Raw genomic sequence first — 14,444 nt, forward strand, 5'->3', positions numbered from 1 at the left:
TTTCTACGCCACCGCCGCCCTAGCGAGAAACCAAGCAAACAGGCAAAATTGTGTACAAAAATTTCAAGGTCGTCCTATCTCGATTCCTCTCCTCTGTGTAGGTCTCCATACATTCAGCAGAAAATCACTAAGCGATTAGTCATCAATAGGGCTTTTCATCGATTGTCATTTGTTTCGAGCTTCTGTCATGTGTCACATAATATTAATATATCTGCGTCATACGTCTTTGGTTTGTATTATATAGTATTATTGTATATACCAATAACGTATGTCGTAGATATCCCTAATAGCACACGACGTCCAATGGACGTCCAAAATAGGTCCATTTTTGGTCCTAACGTCCATGGACTATAAATGGACGTCCTTTGGACGTCCCATGTTGGACGTCCTTCGGAAGGAATAAATATGGACGTCCTTTGGACGTCCGACGTTGGACGTCCTTCGGACGGAATAAAAATGGACGTCCTTTGGACGTCCGACGTTGGACGTCCTTCGGAAGGAATAAATATGGACGTCCTTTGGACGTCCGACGTTGGACGTCCTTCGGACGGAATAAAAATGGACGTCCTTTGGACGTCCGACGTTGGACGTCCTTCGGAAGGAATAAATATGGACGTCCGACGTTGGACGTCCTTCGGAAGGAATAAATATGGACGTCCTTTGGACGTCCGACGTTGGACATTCTTCGGACGGAATAAAAATGGACGTCCTTTGGACGTCCGACGTTGGACGTCCTTCGGATGGAATAAATATGGACGTATATATACTGGACGAAATACGGACAATTTATGAACGCTTCTATTGGACACATTATACCAATTACGGGATCAAATAGCAAAATAATTCAATAAAATATTAACTTATTTACGTTAATGAAATACAGTAAAACCTGTCAGTAACGGACACCTGCCAAAATTGGTCACATGTACTAACGGCCAGTTTAAAAATTCCCCAAACCATATCTAGACTACAAAAACTGGCAATACCGGCCACCTTTCTATATCGGCCAATAGTTTTTTCATTTTTAGTGGCCGTTACTGTAAATGGTTTGGGGAATTTTTAAACTGGCCGTTAGTCAGGGACGTCATTTGATAGGGGGCAGGGGGGCATTTGCCCCCCCCCTAACCCTGAAAATTACTGAAATTTACAAAAAATAGATCAATTTTGTATTATGTTTGCATATAAATGTATTGTATATATAATGCTTGCCCCCCCTATCAAAATTTCAAATGACGCTCCTGCCGTTAGTACAGGTGGCCTATGTTGGCAAGTGGCCGGAAACACAGGTTTTGCTTTAGTTTCCCTAATAGCACACGACGTCCTTTGGACGTCCAAAATAGGTCCATTTTTGGTCCTAACGTCCATGGACTATAAACGGACGTCCCATGTTGGACGTCCTTCGGAAGGAATAAAAATGGACGTCCTTTGGACGTCCGACGTTGGACGTCCTTCGGACGGAATAAATATGGACGTCCTTTGGACGTCCGACGTTGAACGTCCTTTGGACGTCCATACTGGACGAAATACGGACGTTTTATGAACGCTTATATTGGACACATTATACCAATTACGGGATCAAATAGCAAAATAATTCAATAAAATATTAACTTGCGTTAACTTTACGTTAATGAAATACAGTCAAACCTGTCACTAACGGCCACTAAAATGAAAGAACTATTGGCCGATATAGAAAAGTGGTCGTTATTGCCAGTTTTTGTAGCCTAGATATACAGTACATTCTGTGTTACTGGCCACCTGTACTAACGGCCAGTTTAAAAATTCCCCAAACCAATTATATCTAGACTACAAAAACTGGCAATACTGGTCACCTTTCTATATCATCCAATAGCTTTTTCATTTTTAGCGGCCGTTACTGACAGGTTTTACTGTAATTAGTGTGGGGAATTTTTAAACTGGCCGTTAGTACAGGTGGCCGGTGTTGGCAGGGGGCCGGTAACACAAGTTTTACTGTAGTTTAAATCGAAAAGATTAAATCTTAATTCAAAATTGTATATTAAATTATTACAATTATAAACTATATAGTTTAATATCCAAAACATGTTTTGATTTCATGTAATGTAATGAAAATCTTATTTGTAAATTATTGGTTACAATGTTTAACAACAGGAAATATTCAAGAATAAATAAAATAAAAGTTTCCCCTAACAACAAAACATTCCAGGAATTCTACTATCAAAGTTCTATTCCGTGAACATCTGATTAAATTATGGCTGGAAAGTTACCACAAGATATTCTATGAAAAGAGTACAATGTCCTCCTGGAGGGGTAAAATTTTCCATACTCTAAAGAGAGGCCATTTACTATTCAATTTGCGTTCATTTTCAAATTTGCCGCGCGAGTATCTATGTAGCGTCGCGTGGTCATTGTTCATCAAGTCATCTTATTTCATTTTCATCATAAGATAACCTAAAAATTTAGTAAAAATTTTGATTAGAAAAAAATGCATCGATAAGGGGGTGAAAAATGGAAATTAGTGGCTTTTTTTTGCTGTACTCAACTGTACTGTTTAGTATGCTAGTTTTGGCTATGGCTGGATCTCTTAAACAATTATGTAAGTATTATAAAATCCGTTTTCAATTTTCTTTATGAAACGAATCATTTATGCATGTATTACCTGTAAATATTTTGATTTTTAATTGTAAAGAATAGAAAAATTACCGTTCATTTTAATTTTTTTTAGAATCAGCTGAAAGTGGTCTACAAAAAACCAGATATAACCAAAATAAAGATATAAAAAGTGTATTGGCTAATTGGAAGAAACTCAACATTGTCCATGCATAATAAGTTATTACTTTATAAACAAATATTAAGACCTAGGAATGGAACCTGGATATAATCATCAAGAAGATAGCAGGAATCCCGACAAACAACAGGAAATCCAGCTCCTGGATACTACTGGGCAAACTAGAAGATTGAAGAGGACAAAGCCTTTTGAACTAGTTTGAGTGATAGGTGATAGTGAAAAGCAGAGCATAGTGCGTGATGTGGCTGTGTATGTTAGAATAGTGCACGATCTTGTTAGATTAGATAAGAGACGCTATCGGGTAAGCTCTTCATTTTAAGAAACAGTAGTAATTTAGGTTAAATTAAAATTGCTCATTGGTCAGTTATGACCAGATTGCTTTTTTTTATGTTTGACAAAAAGGGTGTAAGTCAGAATTGCACATTGCTAATGTTTTGATGATTTCTGGACCAGCAAAAAACTGTTGTAGACGTAAACTGTATGTACCAATAAAAAGAGCCGATTTTTCTGGTCCAGAAATCATCAAAACATTATCGATGTGCATTTCTGACTTAAGCCCTTTTTCCCAAACATCAGAGAATTGCAATGTACAAATTCTCCTATCTGATTTTTCATGAATTTTGTAGGAGACGAAAAACCATTTTTAGGATCATCTCCTGCTTTCACATGTAAATTTTGACATGTCTTTTAGTAAATAGATAGATTTACTACAAAACATGTCAAAAAATATATGAAAACAGGAGGTGACCATAAAAAAAGTTTTTAGTCTCTCTTAAAAAAATTCATGAAAAAACAAATCGGAGGTATGTCACATCAGTGACTATATCCAGGGAATGTCTAAAAAATATACTTTGATGTCCCAAGAACCAAATATAACCTTTATATATATATACAGGGTGTATAACAAAAATACAGGTCATAAATTTAATCCCATATCCTGGGACCAAAAATAGTTTGATTGGACCTAACTTACCTTAGTACAAATGTGCACAAAAGAAAAGTTACAGCCCTTTGAAGTTATATATTAATAGCACCAAGGGCCTTAGAGGCCCATGGCTTGAAAAGTTTGTTTTTTTCTTCATTTTCACGTTTCTTTATGTACTGAGATCTTCTCTGGCTTGATATGTGATTTTTCTCCATTCCTTCCTCTTATTCATTTTTCTTTTCTGACCCTGTAACACCATTCTTTCCAAATCTTTTTCGACCTCTTGCTTCCATCTATTTTCCGGTCTTCCTCTTCTCTTTCTTGAAGCTATAGTGTAGTTTAGTACCCTTTTCGGAGTCCTCGTTTTTGGCATCCTTTCAATGTGACCTCGTGATCTAAGTCTCTGTGCCTTTATCACTCATTTGAAGTTACAAAATGAAAAGTGATTTTTTCCAATGTATCGAAAACAAAGTGCTTTTGTGCACGTTTCAATTTAATTATTATTGTAGTACCTACCATTTAAACAATGTTTTAAAAACTTTTTTGCCTCTTATTGCTTTTTCAAAAAGTCAATTTTTATCGAAATATTTTGAATATTTGTCAAATCCACCACATATTTGTATATGGTTAAGTACGATTATGGAGACTTGGTAATAATATGCAAACTTATTTATGCTTTACATTTTTAGGTATATTTTGAACCATATTAAAAAAGAAGCCAGACTCGATAAAACGTGCCTTATCGAAAAAATACAAAGAGGCAAAAAAGTTTTGAAAACACTCTGTTTAACTAATGGTAGCTCAGTAATAGTTTAATTGGAACATACACAAACATTTGGGGGGTTTAAAGGAACAAAACCCCCATAAAATTTTTATGTGGACATATTAAAAAAGAAGTCGCAACTCGATAAAAACTGCCTTATCTGAAAAATACTAAGAAACAAAAATATTGAATTTAACTGATGGTACCACAATAATAAAATTGAATTGGAACATACACAAAAGTTTGGGAAGATTTAAGGGATCAAAACCCCTATAAAATTTTTATGGGGTGCACAAATTTCACCATAATTTTTCTTTAAGATATTCCTGCCATAATAATGCCACATGTCACATGTCCATTTTCAATAAAAAATCGCTAATAGTTTTCGATATAATCGAAAAAATCGATTTTCATTTTGTAATTTCAAAGGGCTGTAACTTTTTTTTATGTGCATATTTGTACAAGGTAAGTTAGGTTCATTTGAACTATTTTTGGTCCCAGAATATGTGATTTAATTTATGACCTGTATTTTTGTTACACCCTGTAAATACAGCCCATTACGCACCACCTTAAAAATTGGGCATTTTTGATGTCTCGAATTTCCTAAACCTGTTGTTGCATCTAAGTGATTTTTTTATAATATTCTAGCCTAGGCCCTAGAATATGTTACCTCCTTATGCTTGTCATGCACAGGGAGCTATACTGTAATATATATTATATCACATTACTATAGAGAGCGATATGATATAATATACATATATTACAGCATAGCTCCCTGTGCATGACAAGCTTAAGGAGGTAACCTATAGCCTAGGCTATAATATTATAAAAACATCACTTAGATGGGACAACAGGTTTAGGAAATACGAGACATCAAATATACCCCATATTTAAGGTGGTGCGTTAATTTCTTGGAGAAGTGTATTGTAATTTAATGTAAATAATGTAATATCCAATAATTGTAATTTGATATAAGATGAAATATAAGTTCCTTAAAAAATATATTTTTTATTTCCCACAATACATTCTCCACAGGTCTAAATATCGTCGCTAGACGTCCACCGAATGACCTTCCAGGACGTTAGATGGATGTTCAGCAGCAAGACATTGGACCAAACTGGGACATCCTATGAATGCCCAAATGACGTCCACCGAACGTCCCCTCCGACGTTAGGTGGACCTCCATTGGACGTTTGGCAACTTGGCCTTTGGACCAAAATTGGACGTCCTGTTAAGGTCCAATTCACGTCCCCTAGGACGTCCGATTAAGGTCCAATTTACGTCCGATTAAGGTACAATTTACGTCCGCTTAAGGTCCCATTTACGTCCGATTAAGGTCCAATTTACGTCCGATTAAGGTCCAATTTACGTCCGATTAAGGTCCAATTTACGTCCGATTAAGGTCCAATTTACGTCCGATTAAGGTCCAATTTACGTCCGATTAAGGTCCAATTTACGTCCTATTAAGGTCCAATTTATGTCCGATTAAGGTCCAATTTACGTCCGATTAAGGTCCAATTTACGTCCGATTAAGGTCCAATTTACGTCCCCTAGGACGTCCGATTAAGGTCCAATTTATGTCCGATTAAGGTCCAATTTACGTCCGATTAAGGTCCAATTTACGTCCAATTAAGGTCCAATTTACGTCCCCTAGGACGTCCGATTAAGGTCCAATTTACGTCCGATTAAGTTCCAATATACGTCCCCTCGGACCTTAGATGGACGTCCAATGGACGTTCGGTAGCGCGACATTTGGACCAAAATAGGACGTATAAAGGACGTTCCTCGGACGAAAACGGACGTCCAAAGGACGTCCCTAAAGTCCGTGAAGGACGTCCAATGGACGTCCATTGGACGTCCTTGTGCTATTAGGGAAGTTACCACAAGATATTCTATGAACATAGTACAATGTCTTCCTGGAGGGGTAAAATTTTCCATTACAAGATTTTAAGAGAGGCCATTTACTGTTCAATTTGCGTTCATTTTCAAATTTGCCGCGCGAGTATCTATGTAGCGTCGCGTGGTCATTGGTCATCACTCATCACATATCACATTTCATTTTCATAAGATAACCGATAACCAGTGTTGCCAAACGGCGGATAATTATCCGATTTGCGTACCTTTTTGAGAGTTGTCTTATCTTCTTCGTATCCTTAAATAAATCGGATATTTGCGGATATTTTTCAGTGTATTTACCATCGACTAAAACTTTTTCATCCATATATTACTAACACCAACAACACTTTAATTTTGTTTGGTTCCACCCAAATTTTTATAAATAGCCTATACTGGATGAATGTTAGTGACATCCGATACTTTTCATCTTTTAACAAAAGGGACAGGTGCCGATTCTTTTGTTTAGAATTTAAATGCACAAGTGCATCTGCTTAAGGCATACTAATCCAATTCACATTTCAAAAACCGTCTGCCGTCCGATGTTATTTATGAGTTTTTAGTTTTTAGTCTTTAAACTTATGAAAGCTAATTCACGCACGATTTAGTTTTATTTGTATTTTATGTAGTGCAGTGCTTAAGTAAACGTTTCCAGATTTCTCGGACATGAGATGTAGTTAAATCTAGTTCTTTTTTGTAAAGTTCTATCAAATCTAATATCTTAAAAAAACCATTTCATCAAAACATGTTATACTTACCTAATTATATTTATGATTTTTTTGAGGAATGTAATTGTACTATGCAGAAAAAAACTTTCCGGCACAGAAACGTCACTTTTCTGCACACTACTGTCAGTTATTCTTTGAGAAAATATTAAGTTTGTTAACATAAAATTGTGCAGAAAAATGCATTTGGAATAGTGGTTGTAGAAAAATCTACTTATTTGAAACTAGTACTATCTAGATACCTATCTACTAATTAACTCAAAAATCCTTCAAATTTTTTGCCTATAAGAATTATTTAGTCGGGCATTAACGTTGAACGCACCACGGGTATTATAGATACTAACTTTGTTACCTTAATAACTACAAGACTGTCAAATACATTTCTATTGTTTTAGTTGTAATAAATCTTTAGTTGTTAAAAGAGCGTAGGCGCAAAATTTCGGACTAATAATCTTTAATCGTATTAATTTTTTTCGAATCCTGAGAAACTAATAAATATTTTTGAAAAATTTGAACGCAGAATGAAAGATTACATTATTACCGAGGGCTGAAAGTCCCTTAGAATAAACAAAATGTTTCTTTTGAATGAGATATTGAAATTGAAAATCACACTTAATATTCTCTTTTCCTTTTACCCCTGTAACATATTAGAATAAAAATTATAGAAGTCTTCAGGGACTTTCGGCCCTCGGTAATAATGTAATCTTTCATTCTGCGTTTAAATTTTTAAATAATACTTATTAGTTTTCTCAGGACTCGAAAAAATAATGCATTTTAAAAGCATTGACCAGAAATTTTGCGCCTATGCTATTAATGTACCTGTAGTTTATTTTGTATTGATTTATTTATTATTTATTTTTCCAGTACCTAGTTTTAGGTAGTTTTACGTACGTTTTAATAAAATAATATTTAAAAGTGTTTTTTTTTACTTAAATAATTTTAACAAATTAATATAACGATCCAAATAATGAAATATTTAGATTTATTTATTTATTTAGAATTTAACACTTACGATAATACAAAATAGGAATAATATAATAATAGTAAGTAAATAGTATTTAAATACATGAATTAGGTAATAATCAGCTAGGATACGAGATTTTCATCTATAAACGAAAATGTTTAAACTGTGAAATAGAGAATCCAGTAGATTAAAGGGCCGGTTGTTCGAACGCTAATCAGAAATGGAATCAACTGATCATTATCAAATATTTAATTACTGTCAATGTCAACTTTGATTGGGTTGCTGAAAACATAATTGATTACAATTATGAGATTAATTGATTAATTAATCAATTATCAATTATGTTAATTATCATAATGATAATTGATTACAATCAACTGATTGGCGTACGAACAACGGATTTTGTTATTTGATGGTTGTTAAGGGGACTAAAAGAATAACATTGGCAACATTGATTTTAATAACAGAATAATTTTTGACCTAGCGTACCTTTTCGTGACAAATCGGATATTTTTCGAGCGATCATCGGATAATCTAGAGAAATCCGATTGGCAACACTGCCGATAACCTAAAAATTTAGTAAAAATTTTGATTGGAAAAAAATGCATCGATAAGGGGGTGTGGGAAATGGAAATTAGTGGCTTTTCTGCTGTACTGTCTGCTAGTCAAATCACACAACACTTTTTTCTATGCTGCTAGTTTTTGCTCTGGGCTCTGGCTGGATCTCTTGTTTAAACAATTTTGTAAGTATTATAAAATCCGTTTTCAATTTTCTTTATTCTTTATGAAACGAATCATTTATGCATGCATATTATTACCTGTAAATAGTACCTATTTCCTATTTCTTTTGATTTTTAATTGTAAAGAATAGAAAAATTACCCTTCATTTTAATTTTTTTTAGAATCAGCTGAAAGTGGCCTACAAAAAGAAAACCAAGAAGAAAATGTATAGCCTTGTGGCTATGAAAGGCAAAAGAGAGATATAAAAAGTGTATTGGCTAGTTGGAAGAAAGTCCACATTGTCCATGCATAATAAGTTATTACTTTATCAACAAATATCAATAAGATAGCAGGGTCACGAGCAACAACTTCATAAGTTCAAGAATATCGAGGAAATCCAGCTCCTCGATACTACTGGGCAAACTAGAAGATTGAAGAGGACAAAGCCTTTTGAACTAGTTTGAGTGATAGGTGATAGTGAAAAACGGAGCATAGTGCTTGTGTGCTGTGCCTGTGTATGTTAGAATAGTGCACGATCTTGTTAGATTAGATAAGAGACGCTATGGGGTAAGCTCTTCATTTTAAGAAACAGTAGTAATTTAGGTTAAATTAAAATTGCTCATTGGTCAGTTATGACCAGATTGTTTTTTTATGTTTGGCAAAAAGGACTTAAGTCAGAATTTCACATTGATAATGTTTTGATGATTTCTGGACCAGAAAAAAACTGTTGTAGATGTAAACTGTATGTACAGTAGAATCTACTACAGTACTGTAGAAATCATCAAAACATTATCGATGTGCAATTCTGACTTAAGCCCTTTTTCCCAAACATCAGAGAATTGTAATGTACAATAATTCTCCTATCTGCTTTTTCATGAATTTTGTAGGAGATGAAAAACCATTTTTAGGATCATCTGCTTTCACATGTAAATTTTGACATGTTTTGTAGTAAATAGATAGTTGAATTTACTACAAAACATGTCAAAAAATATATGAAAACAGGAGGTGACTATAAAAAAAGTTTTTAGTCTCTCTTACAAAACTCACGAAAAAACAAATCGGAGGTATGTCACATCAGTGACTATATCCAGGGAATGTCTAAAAAATATACTTTGATGTCCCAAGAACCAAATATAACCTACAGTCCATCTAATTTACTTACTGTTGCAGGTCATTATATATCTACGCCAGAGATCTAAGTTGACATAGTTGCCAAAGTATAAAAAGATCCTGAATCCATTTTAAATCAAATATATCACATAATTATTGTAAACGTGGATTATACAACAAAACAAATTAATATTCAATGTAAATAAGTAAAAACTTAAGAAATAGAGAACAAGAATTAAGTTATAATCTTTTAAGATTTGCAGTGCAAGAGTTTTTGCACTGCATTGTTAATAATTAAAAAACGGCTCCGAACTCTTGGCAAAAAGCTGGTAGGTTTCTTTGTATAAGTTTGTCTACAATAACAACTAAAAAAGTTGTCAGATACCCCGATTATTCCAAGTCGTTATAAAATTAGGTGAAATTTATATTTTTATAGTAGAGGATCTTTTTATAGTAAAGTAAATAATAAAAACAGTAAATATAATAAATAAAACAGATACTTATAGTAAAGAATATAAACAAATATGAAGTGTCATCACTGTAACTGTCAAATAAATGTTACCAATTGACCATTCCAAATCACGTGATATAATATGGCCGGCAGTGGGCAAAAAATTAATAAAATAGGGTTTACATCAGTTTTTGTAAGGAATATCCTGTTTGGTTTTGTTTTTTATTGTTAATTGTGCACCGAAATTGTGATAGCAGATAAATATAAACTAGTTTATCGCCTACAGAACTGAATTATCCCATAGTAGTTATTGACACAAACTGGTAACTAATATGGGATAATTCAGTTCTGTAGGCAATAAACCACTTCATATTTAATTTGTTATCACAATTTCGCAGATTTTCCTACACAATTAACATAAAAAAAAACAACCAAACAGGATTTTCTTTACAAATTAATGTCGATGTAAGGTTAGATTTTGCCCACACCCGGCCATGTTTGACGTTTCATTGGAATGCCTAATTTATTCTAAAATGTCACCTTCGTTCGATTACAGTTACAGTGTGATCCGAACAAATCTGCTTCATAAAAACGCTTTATAATCCATTTATACAAATTAAATGAAACATATTATTGTGTATTTCTTTAGGTTAACATTAATAGAAATCTTCAAATATTATTTCTACGCGTATATAATATGTCTAGTGGCTGTAATTCCATTGTACTCAGCAAAGTGATTCTAAAAAAGAACACACCTACCGCCTAAATATTTCAGTAAAAATAAATAACAGTTAGTAAATTAGACGAAGTATGTAGATATATACAGGGTGTAACAAAAATACAGGTCATAAATTTAATCACATATTCTGGGACCAAAAATAGTTTGATTGGACCTAACTTACCTTAGTACAAATGTGCACACAAGAAAAGTTACAGCCCTTTGAAGTTATATATATATATATATATATATATATATATATATATATATATATATATATATATATATAATAGCACTAAGGGCCTTAGAGGCCCATGGCTTGAAAAGTTTGTTTTTTCTTCATTTTCACGTTTCTTTATGTACTGAGATCTTCTCTGGCTTGATATGTGGTTTTTCTCCATTCCTTCCTGTTATTCATTTTTCTTTTCTGACCCTGTAGCACCATTCTTTCCAAATCTTTTTCGACCTCTTGCTTCCATCTATTTTTCGGCCTTCCTCTTCTCTTTCTTGAAGCTGTAGTGTAGTTTAGTACCATTTTTGGAGTCCTCGTGTTTGGCATCCTTTCAATGTGACCTCGCCATCTAAGTCTCTGTGCCTTTATCACTCATTTGAAGTTACAAGATGAAGTGATTTTTTCCAATATATCGAAAACTATTAGAGATTTTTTATTGAAAATGGACATGTGGCATTATTATGGCAGCAGTATCTTACGAAAAAACTATAGTAAAATTTGGACACCCCATAAAAATATTTTGGGGGTTTTGTTCCTTTAAACCCCCCCAAACTTTTGTGCACGTTTCAATTTAATTATTATTGTAGTACCATTTAAACACAACGTTTTAAAAACTTTTTTGCCTCTTATTGCTTTTTCGAAAAGTCAATTTTTATCGAAATATTTTGAATATTTGTCAAATCCACCACATATTTGTATATGGTTAAGTACGATTATGGAGACTTGGTAATAATATGCAGACTTATTTATGCTTTACATTTTTAGGTATATTTTGAACCATATTAAAAAAGAAGCCAGATCTCGATAAAATGTGCCTTATCGAAAAAATACAAAGAGGCAAAAAAGTTTTAAAAACATTCTGTTTAACTAATGGTACCTCAGTAATAGTTTAATTGGAACGTACACAAACATTTGGGGGGTTTAAAGGAACAAAACCCCCATAAAATTTTTATGTAGACATGTTAAAAAAGAAGTCGCAACTCGATAAAAACTGCCTTATCTGAAAAATACTAAGAAACAAAAATATTGAATTTAACTAATGGTACCACAATAATAAAATTGAATTGGAACGTACACAAAAGTTTGGGAGGATCTAAGGGATCAAGACCCCCATAAAATTTTTATGTGGTGCACAAATTTCACCATAATTTTTCTTTAAGATATTCCTGCCATAATACTGCCACATGTCCATTTTCAATAAAAAATCGCTAATAGTTTTCGATATAATCGAAAAAATTGATTTTCATTTTGTAATTTCAAAGGGCTGTAACTTTTTTTATGTGCATATTTGTACTAAGGTAAGTTAGGTTCATTCGAACTATTTTTGGTCCCAGAATATGTGATTTAATTTATGACGTGTATTTTTGTTACACCCTGTATATACAACCGATTACGCACCACCTTAAAAATTGGGCATTTTTGATGTCTCGAATTTCCTAAACCTGTTGTTGCATCTAAGTGATTTTTTTATAATATTCTAGCCTAGGCCCTAGGCTATAGGTTAAGTACCTCCTTATGCTTGTCATGCACGGGGAGCTATACTGTAATATATATTATATCACATCGCACTCTATAGTAATGAGTGATCCTGCACATACGGAACCATTTGTTTCCTGTCTGCAGGCTCACTCATTACTATAGAGAGCGATATGATATAATGTACATATATTACAGCATAGCTCCCTGTGCATGACAAGCTTAAGGAGGTAACCTATACCCTAGGCTATAATATTATAAAAAAATCACTTAGATGAAACAACAGGTTTAGGAAATACGAGACATCAAAAATACCCCATATTTAAGGTGGTGCGTTAATTTCTTGGAGAAGTGTATTGTAATTTAATGTAAATAATGTAATATCCAATAATTGTAATTTAATATAAGATGTAATATAAGTTCCTTAAAAAATATATTTTTTATTTCCCACGACATTAGATGGATGTTCGGCAGCAAGACATTGGACCAAACTGGGACGTCCTATGAAGGCCAATTGACGTCCACCGAACGTCCCTTCGGATGTTAAGTGGACCTCCATTGGGCGTTTGGCAACGTGGCATTTGGACCAAAATTGGACGTCCTGTTAAGGTCCAATTCACGTCCCCTAGAACATCCGGTTAAGGTCCAATTTACTTCCGATTAAGGTCCAATTTACGTCCGATTAAGGTCCCATTTACGTCCGATTAAGGTCCAATTTACGTCCTATTAAGGTCCAATTTACGTCCGATAAGGTCCAATTTACGTCCGATTAAGGTCCAATTTACGTCCGATTAAGGTCCCATTTACGTCCGATTAAGGTCCAATTTACGTCCTATTAAGGTCCAATTTACGTCCGGTTAAGGTCCAATTTACGTCCGATTAAGGTCCCATTTACGTCCCATTAAGGTCCAATTTACGTCCTATTAAGGTCCAATTTACGTCCTATTAAGGTCCAATTTACGTCCGATTAAGGTCCAATTTACGTCCGATTAAGGTCCAATTTATGTCTGATTAAGGTCCAATTTACGTCCGATTAAGGTCCAATTTACGTCCGATTAAGGTCCAATTTACGTCCGATTAAGGTCCAATTTACGTCCCCTAGGACGTCCGATCAAGGTCCAAATTACGTCCGATTAAGGTCCAATATACGTCCCCTCGGACCTTAGATGGACGTCCAATGGACGTTCGGTAGCGCGACATTTGGACCAAAATAGGACGTATAAAGGACGTTCCTCGGACGAAAACGGACGTCCAATGGACGTCCCTAAAGTCCGTGAAGGACGTCCAATGGACGTCCATTGGACGTCCTTGTGCTATTAGGGATATTAATATTATGTGACACATGACAGAAGCTCGAAACAAATGACTGTGAATGAAAAGCCCTATTGAGTCTGCTGAATGCACCCACTGATCGTGATCCCACCGATGTTCCTTCTCTCTCTGACAGCATTAGCTGTGTTAGTTTGCATCCGGAACTACTCACGGAACAGTTCTCAGCGAGGTATTTTTTGTTTCGCTTCTATTACCGTAAGCGGCGTATCTCTCTCCCTCCCTGCTACACCAGATCACAGAATAGAAAACAAGCAGAAGGGCCACTCTCGGATGCCGCCTTTGATGTTTGCGACTACGCGCCCGCCATTTGTATTGAGGAAAAGCACAGGTTCGGATTGAGAAATTTGTGACAAGCTACGACAGAACCGTAA

At 34.5% G+C, this 14,444-nt stretch overlaps 2 long non-coding RNA genes across 3 annotated transcripts; both read left to right on the forward strand.

The window, feature by feature from the left end:
- The first annotated feature begins 2,241 nt into the window (after positions 1-2,241).
- LOC126884369 (uncharacterized) lies at positions 2,242-14,068 on the forward strand. Of its 2 annotated transcripts, XR_007697989.1 has the most exons (3): positions 2,314-2,572; positions 2,702-6,120; positions 13,858-14,068. It is a non-coding gene; the product is annotated as an uncharacterized LOC126884369 (long non-coding RNA). The 2 variants fall into 2 exon arrangements; XR_007697988.1 differs by lacking the exon at positions 13,858-14,068 and having other exon boundaries at positions 2,242-2,572; positions 2,702-4,479.
- LOC126884370 (uncharacterized) lies at positions 8,176-10,193 on the forward strand. The gene is made up of 2 exons (XR_007697990.1): positions 8,176-8,777; positions 8,937-10,193. It is a non-coding gene; the product is annotated as an uncharacterized LOC126884370 (long non-coding RNA).
- Positions 14,069-14,444: the final 376 nt, after the last annotated feature.

This window comes from Diabrotica virgifera, chromosome 5, assembly GCF_917563875.1.
Source record: "Diabrotica virgifera virgifera chromosome 5, PGI_DIABVI_V3a".
Classification (NCBI taxonomy): Eukaryota; Metazoa; Arthropoda; class Insecta; order Coleoptera; family Chrysomelidae; genus Diabrotica; species Diabrotica virgifera.